Source organism: Capsicum annuum, chromosome 4 (assembly GCF_002878395.1).
Source record: "Capsicum annuum cultivar UCD-10X-F1 chromosome 4, UCD10Xv1.1, whole genome shotgun sequence".
In the NCBI taxonomy this organism is placed as follows: Eukaryota; Viridiplantae; Streptophyta; class Magnoliopsida; order Solanales; family Solanaceae; genus Capsicum; species Capsicum annuum.
The window spans coordinates 171,250,626-171,260,442 of NC_061114.1; the positions used below are offsets into that span (position 1 = coordinate 171,250,626).

The 9,817-nt window shown below is 31.3% G+C and overlaps 1 pseudogene; it reads left to right on the top strand.

The window, feature by feature from the left end:
- The first annotated feature begins 5,369 nt into the window (after window positions 1-5,369).
- On the top strand, window positions 5,370-9,524 carry LOC124897674 (annotated as a pseudogene).
- Window positions 9,525-9,817: the final 293 nt, after the last annotated feature.

A 9,817-nucleotide genomic window follows, 5' to 3' on the forward strand; every position in this document is an offset into this window, starting at 1 on the left:
AAGAGAAATTATTACGTAGGAAATATTTAATCGATGACGGGAGAATTTAAATTTTTCAATTTAACAAAACCTAATTCTTTTCATGCTTGGAAAAGGTAAACTAAACGTGATTAATTATTTCATGATGTGTTCAAAAATATTAATATAAAGGTTACGAGATACATTAGGTGAGAAAAACACGAATCGACTAAAATACGTGATAAAACAAAATGGTTACGACTTAGGAGGATTTATCTAAATTGATCAGTTAGGGTGTTCAAGTAAATATAAATAAGAGAAAATTTTAGAAATAGCAACTATAGAGTCTTAATTGTAACTTTTAGAGCAACAATTTCAAAATTACAAAAAATAGCAAATTGAATTTTATATTTAAGTAAACTGTTGCTATATAAATACATATACAACAAGATTTACTGCCCTTATTTTACTAAAATTAGTTGAGTTAAATAAGGAATAATTATCCCATCTAATTAAATTCTCATAAATTACTCTTATTTAAATTAGTAGATTCCTTTTTCAAATCAAACTCAAATATGAAGATTATTATTTCCATGATCTTCAAAATTTTAAAATATTATTCTCTTATATCTTTAACTATATTTTCTTGTTATTATTTTCATTTTTTTATCTTTTTTTAATTTTAATTTCTTTTTCTTTTTTATTTTTTTCTTTCCACTTTATTTTTTCTCTTTTTTTTTCCTTTCTCGTTTTTTATTTATTTTTTTATTTTTTTATTTATTTGTTTTTTCTTTTTCCATTTTCTTTATTTTCCTTTTCTCATTTTTTTTTTCATTTTCTTCTTCTTCTTTATTTTAAAAAACAAATTCGCTTTTGTTTTTACACTTCTATTTTTAGTTTCTATTTCTCTTTCTTTCTTTTTTTTTTCCTTTTTCACTTATTTTTTTTTGAATTTTTTTTGTTTTTTTTTCTATTTTTTTCATTTTTTTTCTCTTCTATATCTATCTTTTATTTTTAAAAGACAAATATCTATATCATATATACATATGTAAAAAATATACAAAATAAATAGATTTACAGATCTACATATGTATTTACGGTAAATATATAAATATATATATATATATATATATATATATATATATATATACATATGTATTTATAGAAATACATATCTGACTTACATGTATATATAAACGTATAGGACACAAAATTTCTATTACAAAAATGACAATTATATACATATACATAAGTAATAAAAAAAATACATAATACATATCTCAAATAGTAAAAGAAAACAAATAAGTACATATGTTACCCTCTAAAATGACATAGTATGTATAGTTCAAAGACAAATTCAACACCTTTGTATTTCGCAAATACATATGTTACTATTTAATATGAATATGATATGTATTTCGTAAATACATATGTATGTTTTGTACTAAAATACATATCCAAATCTGTACGGCAATGTATTTTGTATGTTTTTTGAATATGTGTATGTGATATACATATTTGTCTGTTCAAAATAAAAGTTAGAGATAGAAGAGTAAAAACAAATAAGAAAATAAAAAACTATAAAAAGAAAAAAATGAAAAAAAAGAGAAGTGAAAAAGAAAAAAAGGAAGAAAAAGAAATAGACGTATAAAAAAAAGAAACAAAATAAAATAGAAAAAAGAAGAACAAAATAAAAATAGAAAAAGAAAAAAAAGAAAAAAGAAAGGAAAAAAAGAAAGAAAAAGAAAAAGGAAAAAAAATAGAAGAGAGAAAATAAAGTGAAAGAAAAAATAAAAAAGAAATAAAAATAAAAAAATAAGATGAAAAAAAAACTAATAAGAAAAAAAAGGTAGAGACATAAAAGAGTGAAAGACAGTAATGATGTTTTATATTAAAATCTTGAAGATCATGCAGATAATTATCTTTAAATATGAAAAAGAGAAAACAAAAAAGAAAACAAAAAATAAAAAATAATAAATAATAAAAAATTAAAAAGAAAAAAAAGTAGAAGAGAGAAAATAAAGTGTAAATAAAAAAAATAAAAATAACATAAAATAAAAAAATAAAATGATAAAAAAAATAAGATGAAAAAAAAGGGGTAAAAGATATAGTTATATTTGGAGGAGGTGAAATAGTGCAGTGAAAATAGAAAAATGTAAAGTAGCGTAAAACATGCACTTGCCTAGTTAATGATCAAAATAATGTTACTCTTGCTATAAATTGTAATTTTACAAAAGTGTTGTTATTTATTGTAATTATAGTTTTAAGTATGCTACTTTCTGTAATTTTTCCTATAAATAAATAAGAAAAAGAAATAAAGGAAGAGTTAGAATTGGGCCATTTCTGCCCCTTTATGGGCTGCTCATACTTTGGGCCTAAATTCCATGAATTTTCAATCCATTTTCACATGTATATCAGCTGTATACTGCAGCTACTTCCCCCTGCGTTTTTGTATATCTGATGTATATCATACCATATATCAACCACATATGCATATATTTTGGTCTTCCACCTGTATTAGTTTACAACTTTGGCTTCGAGGCACAAATGAATGAATAAATAGGTAACTTAAGTAAACAAATATATAAATAAACAAATATATAAATAAATAAATAAATAAATAAATAAATACGTGCCAATAATGAATAAGTAAAAAAAACGAGATTTTCAATATATACACAATTTCTATCAATGTATACCAGTCCATATACATGTGATATCCTATGTATATCAGTTCGATTTTGGACTTTAATGGGGCTCGACTCGACAACGTTCAAATGCAGGGATATGGGGAGTCCAATTGAACTCATCCGGAAGAATTCATGCAAAGAGAAAGAGAGATAAGGATTACTACGTGTTTAATAATACGATGAGCAAACTAGCATACCGACTACCGATTTGGACAAATCATAATTAAAAAACATAGGGTAAAAAAAACCATGTTCTAAGAAAAGTTTGAAATAGCGCAAACATCATATAAAATAAATAAATTATTTTGATAATAAATTATATTAAAATCATTTTAATCATTTGAACTTATTTCATGATACGCCCTGATTAAAATTTGATATTTTGTAAAAATAAATATTTAAGTAACAAAATTATATAATTTTGTATAATTACATACGGTAATACATAATCGCTGCTTAAAAATAACAAAATTACGTATAAAAATATTTTGAAAAGTTTTTATTTAGATGAAATAAATATTTTGATTTTATTAAAAACTGAAGAAACTTAGGATTAAATTTAGTCGTGGAGGGCAAAAACTAGGTGTCAACAACTGCCCCCTCCCTTTGGTAGGGTGGATGCAAGTAACCCTAGGCAAAGAGAGGTTGATGTTCCTAATTTTTGTTCGACCACAAATTCATATCGGAGAGAAGTTGGTTTTTGCATGAGTTTTTGAGTTAATGCCGGACCTTGGTATCAGGCTTCCCTACATATCTCAAGTTACATGAGAATTTAGGCCACTTGTAGTTCATAAAGCTTGATTAAAGCCCGATTTGTAAAAGATTCACTAGCTATCTCGGTTTTGGAGTTTTTGGTGAAACAGAAAAATAGGGGAAGAAAGAAATTAGAGGGGGGGGGGGTTAGAACACAGCCTAGTTTTCTGCATAGAGCCCAGCCTACATATTTCTGAGACTCAAAGAATCAGACTGCTTATAGTTCGACTCAATCGGTAGAAAAGATGATCTTTTATTTCAGACGATCTTTGGCTTGGGATAAGTGACAAGTTGATTGAGTTGCAAAAAAGAGGCTTATGACCTCTTAGCCATGAACGTGGAGCTCTTCACATCCATAGGTAAGAATTTACCTGGACATAATTTCTAAAACTCTAGATGTTTTATCACTCAAATTTTGAAAGAAAGAGACGTTTACCTTTAGCTTGAGTTTAGAAATATCCCGAAGGTGAAGTTGAAATAAAAATTTTTTGAAGTACCCACATGCCTTTTAATAGGGATGTGGTTGGATGGTGGTGGCGATCATCCTTCAGCTCGCGTCCAAAGAGTTTGACGTTCCTCTTTAGACTATGCCCCATTTTGCTGCTAAGAAAGAGTGCCACATTGTGTTGTATCCTCTCTGGAGTCGTCCGTACCTGTTATTTTGATTTGAGATTTTCATCCTCTCCAGATACTCTCGACAATATCTCAAATAAAATTGTTAGTAATAAACATAACTCATTAAGGGATTTATAGTCTTTTACCACATCTCCGTGTGAGTTGCTACCTGCAAAAGACGTCATCGTCTCACATACCTTGAATATCCATTAGTATGCTGGACCTTCGGCATATACCATTCTTGAACGTCACAAATTCTTTATGATCCCTAATTTGCAGGGGATTTGAGTTAGTCATCATTTTGCTTTCCACATTTTATGATACCTGCAACCATAAAAACCTGTTAGTTTTGGGGAAACTCAGTTGTCTTGAGCTCTTAACCATCCTACTCTTTCTTATTGGCCTTGGGATGTTTGACTTTTTTGTATTCTTTGTTGGCTTTAGGATAACCTGCATCCACAGAAAAATAGTTAGTTTTGAAATAAACTACTCCGTGTTGACGTCCTTCGATCCTTGGTTTGCCCCTCGCCATTTTTTGGGTGCTCCATCGTGTTGGGACCTCCGTTCTGACTTTCATTTCCAATAGGTGCCTAGGAAATTACTAAATAAAAAGATTTGTATAGATTTTGAAAGAAATCTTAACTTTAGAAAATAGTTTCAAAAGTTTCCATAAAAGTTTTAGAAAATCTCTGCCAGACATGTCATATAAGAGCCCAACAAATGTCTTCCTCTTGGTTCTGACTATATCCGACGGAAGATTTCCAAAATTGATCATCATCTTTGGAGGGCTCTTCAAACAGTTCAGTCACAGCCGGAGATTGAGTCTACCTAAACTTTGTCGCAGCTGGTGACTTTTAAAGTTGACTTTGACTCTAGTGCTGGGGAATTTGAAAATATATTGAAGTGTTTGGTAGAAATTTTTAGGCCTTTCTCAAAATTTCTGCCCCAGTTTAAAGTTGTTTGGGATGATCTTAGCTCGAGAAGATCTGAAGTCTTTGTTAATCTTCGTTCTCTTTATTGGATGATGATTTTCATCATTGTGAATTTTCGAGATTCCTTCTCAAAAATTCTGCCCCAGTTTACTACTACTTGAGATGATCTTGGCTTGAAAAGATCTAAAGTCACTACAAAAAACTGTGTTTAGCGATGAAATTTACTGATAGATCGATTTTCATCACTATATAGTAATGGACATTCAATTTGGCCACATGCTCAATTTTTTCTTGGTATGTTATTAGTAATGAATCAGTGACGGAATTGTAATTCCGTCACTAAATAATAGCGAAAAAATTGGCTCCTGAAATTAGTGACAGATTAGCAGCGAAATATTGGTCGCTATTTTAACTATTTCATAGCAACGGATTTAGCAACAAAATTTTATTTTATTTAGCGACTAACTTATTCATCGTAAAAAATGAATTATTATTAAAGAATAGAAAAGGGGGCTTCTAGGGTTATCACTCATTTCAACCGCCCCCTCCCTTGTTTCTCTTTCTACTCTCTGTCTCTCTCTGTCTCTCAAGAACCATTCACGATTTCAACGAGTTCTTGCCCAATTTGAATGAGTTTTTACATGAATTAAAGACATTTATGCATGTATTGAAGGTCGAGCTTACACTGGGTTGCCGATTTGAAGCATTCAAAGGTATTTGCTTCCATTGTTACACTATAAAAAGTTAGATAGGTTTGGATGTAGTTGGATTTTGATGAATGAAATATCCAAATATTTGTCAAAATCTGAGCAACAGATTAGTTAACCATTATGATATTTTGATTATCAACAATTGCCCATGATTTCTTTTTTTATTATATAAAAGTTGCTAGTATTCTTTCAAAGGTTGTAAAGCCAGATCTAGTTTTTGTTACTGTCATTCGTTGGTTTTCTTGTAGGTGTTTGTTTTGATCTCCATACAGTCTTCACAGTATCTTCAATACTTACCCTTTGTTCGTTTCTGGGTGGAATCAATGAAAATAAGCATAACATTGTATCTCGACAACCTTCTTTTGCCAAAAGTTTGTACAGTTGAACAGATGCTACTTGTTGCCCTGTTTGGCCTCATTATGGAAGGTTAGAGGAGGAGGATTGCAACAAGAAAAGAACTAGCTCAAAAAGTTTTTTATTTTTTTCAAAGAAGAATAGAGTTACTATAGAGAAAAATGTAGAAAAAACTTTATGAAAATGGAAATGGAAAGTAATGCTATGGTGTCAAAATTCAAGAGAATTTGTGTGTTTTGTGGGAGTAGTCATGGGAAGAAAAGTAGTTATCAAGATGCTGTTGTTGTGATAGGCAAAGAATTAGTCTCAAGAGACATTGATTTGGTCTATGGAGGAGGTAGCATAGGCCTAATGGGTTTGGTTTCACAAGCAGTTCATGATGGTGGTAGGCATGTTATTGGAGTTATTTCCAAGACAATCATGCCTAGAGAGTTAACTGGTGAAACAGTAGGGGAAGTGAAGGTAGTTGCAGATATGCATCAAAGAAAAAATAGAAATGGCTAGGCACTCTGATGCTTTTATTACTTTACCAGGTGGGTATGGCACACTTGAGGAGTTATTTGAAGTAATTACTTGGGCAAAGCTTGGCATCCATGATAAACCGGTAGGATTGCTGAATGTGGATAGATATTATAATTCATTATTGTCATTTATTAACAAAGCTATGGAGCAAGGCTTCATCAGTCCTAATGCTCGTGAAATCATCATATCTATGCCAACAACAATAGAGCTTGTCAAAAAATTGGAGAGATGTGTTCCTTGCCATGAAAGAGTTCCACATCCATACACATAATCATGATGAAAAATCTTTTGTAAGTGAGCGTTCCAGATTTTCACATCATCAGTATAACCTTCGATTTCTTCTATATTAAGCTTCTTTAATTCTCAAACTCTATGACTCTTCTGTTGACTGTTCTAAGGCTATAATTATCTTGCTTATTGACATGACATAACATTACAATAGCAGGCTTTAAGTTATTTTTATACGATGGGCGATAAGTCATGAGTAAAATGGAGGTCCAATTCAAACAATGTTTCCTCCAATTAATTTTTCATGATCCCGGTTGTCTTGGAAAATTCTTTCCTCACATTTTCTTATTCTATCCTCGAGACCATCATTTACAGGTTTTGAAAAATGATTGGTAGTGCCCAGTTTTACTACTAGTCATTTTTCTTTTCCTATAACAAAGCTATAGTCAAGAGGGGGACCTCTTATTCATTTTGATCTAGTAGGGTCATTTTGTCCCAACACAGAGTAGTTTCTATTACCTGTAAAGTAAAAACAACTCAAAGGTTGATGTGTTAGATTTCGATAGTAATAAGCAAAGCAAGATGATTAAGTAGGAAGTAAACACACAGAGTTGGTTCTCATCACATGTGAATTGATCCATGAAGTAATGGTGACTCAAGAATTTTAATAAACAGGATTTTTCTCAATGATTTGGATAGGTGGAAGTTATGAGGAAGGCTCAACTTTTTTTCTTTTTAACATTATTTATTCTTTCAAGAAAGGGAGGACAACGAAGGTTTTGAAGATAGGGTCCCGGCCAAAAGGCCGCCTACGTATCTCACAAAGGAGAAATCAGGTCATACATAGTTTGAAATGAGAAAATAGGATAAACTTTAAGGCAGATCTCAAAATTTGCCTCAGTGTATGATTCATGGCTAACACTGCATTCTGGAAAATAAAAAAATGTCTTATTGTGGATTGTATTTCCAATTGAAAAGATGAATGAAGTCTTCGGATGTTTACGACACTTGAAGATAATGACATCTCCGATTGTCTACAAGGACTTAGGAATGAAAGATGTCTCCGATTGTCTATGAAAACTTGAAGGACGTCTCCGATTGTCTACGGAGATTTAATGAATGATATCTCCAATTATATATGGATATGGATATTGATTGTCGTCTTCAATTGTCTATGAAGACTATCATTGAATATCGTCTCTGATTGTCTACAGAAAATATGTCATGAATGACGTCTTCCATTACCTACAAAGACTACGGTGAATACTATCTTCGATTGTCTATGAAGACTATCTTAATTGTGGTAAAGACTATCGGTTGTCTTCGAGGACTTAATGCATGATATCTCCAATTGTCTACGTAGATCTACGCTGATATCGTCTCCGATTGTTTATGAAGACTAAAGATGAGTGATGATGAAAAATGAGTCATCTTTGAAAATAATGTGGAGACGACCCGAAAGAAACTATTTTTAGCATTAAAATTATTTCGATCAAACAATCGAAATGATGGATGTTGGGCATCAGGAGGAGAGCATTGACACTACTCCAGTATACTGACAAGATTGAGAAGGTCAAGCATTGAAGAAGGTATGTCATTATTTTGTCGTAGTTGGCAAGATTATTATGATTAAAAGAATGTTGAACTTTGCTTTTGAAAGTAAGAATTCATGCTCCAGAAAAAAATTAATGATTTATGACATTTGAAAGAAGAAGCTGAGTATCCTCGAACCCAAATTGAGTGAGGATGTGTAGGTAGATTGGTTAGACACTAAAGTCAATGAGATTTGAATTTGAGGAGCTATTGATTTGCGCTCTTGAAGAATTTTGAAAATCGTTTCTTGAACTGTTTTAGATAATTGCCTTAGTTTTGAGTACCGGAGAAATTACTCTAAACAGTGAAGGGATCGAAACCTAACGCAGGGTTACCTATATAACTTGTCAGGACAAGAATCAGGTCAAAATGTAGTTCGAACATGATGACTTTTTTTTATTCTAGAGTCAACGTTCATAAAAAGGTAGTGATCATTTTGGAAGTTTTAAGAATGAATGTGGACTTCTCTGAGAAACTTGGGAGACTTAGAGTATTGTTTGGTCGAATTTTTGTATAGTGGAGTATAGTTCTACCTAGAGATGCTCTATGGAAAAAGGGATTAGATCAATTCGCCTTTGATTCGAATTAACATAGCAAGTATAAGCACATAAATAGTTATATCACACAAGCATATATAATAATAAACGTGCATCCTAATTGGGTAACCCTTTTGAGCCAAGGGTGGGCCTAACGTCAAGTAATTGAAATTATGACAAATTGATTCAAGCCATTAATTTAATACAAACTTTGAGTTTGAAAATAAAAGTGCACGTTTTCCTAACTCGTGGTATCACAATTAGGTTTGAATCCGTTTATCATTATCACATGCACATAATATGATCGATAGTTATCGGGTCGCAAACCCATTTGACATAAGGGTGTTTCCTAAATTCCTGGAATGATATCTTGGGTCAAACTACCTAAGGCTTATGCATGCATGACCTATATTCAGGGGAGCTCTATCTTAAGTTTTTCTAAGATTTGGCTTACTAGACACAAGGTTTCCGAGTGGATAACTCAAGTGAGAAGTCTACGCGATCACACAGAAAAAGATCCGGATACACCACACATACGCCAACTCTCCTAGAATTTGGATTTTAAAAGAAGTTTGCAGGTGCGCGAAACACACCTCACGTGTACGTGTGACTGTGTTAATTTTCCCAAATGGAAGAAACATGAATGAAATGACAATTTATATAAAGCAATAACAAATAATTCACACAAAGCAATATTACATAAGCAGTTTATATCAAATAAACATGATAAACACATAAAGCATATGAGATAGAATAAACAAATATTTATAAAACCTTATTTGTTAGCCTAGATTTCTTTTGGTTAGAACCTAGATAAATCTCCAGCAGAGTCACCATTTCTGTTTTATCCCTTTTTGAATTTATCTAAGGGAAGACAAATTATTTGCGAGAAAATGGTTTTCGACTTCTCAAATTATTTCAAAACT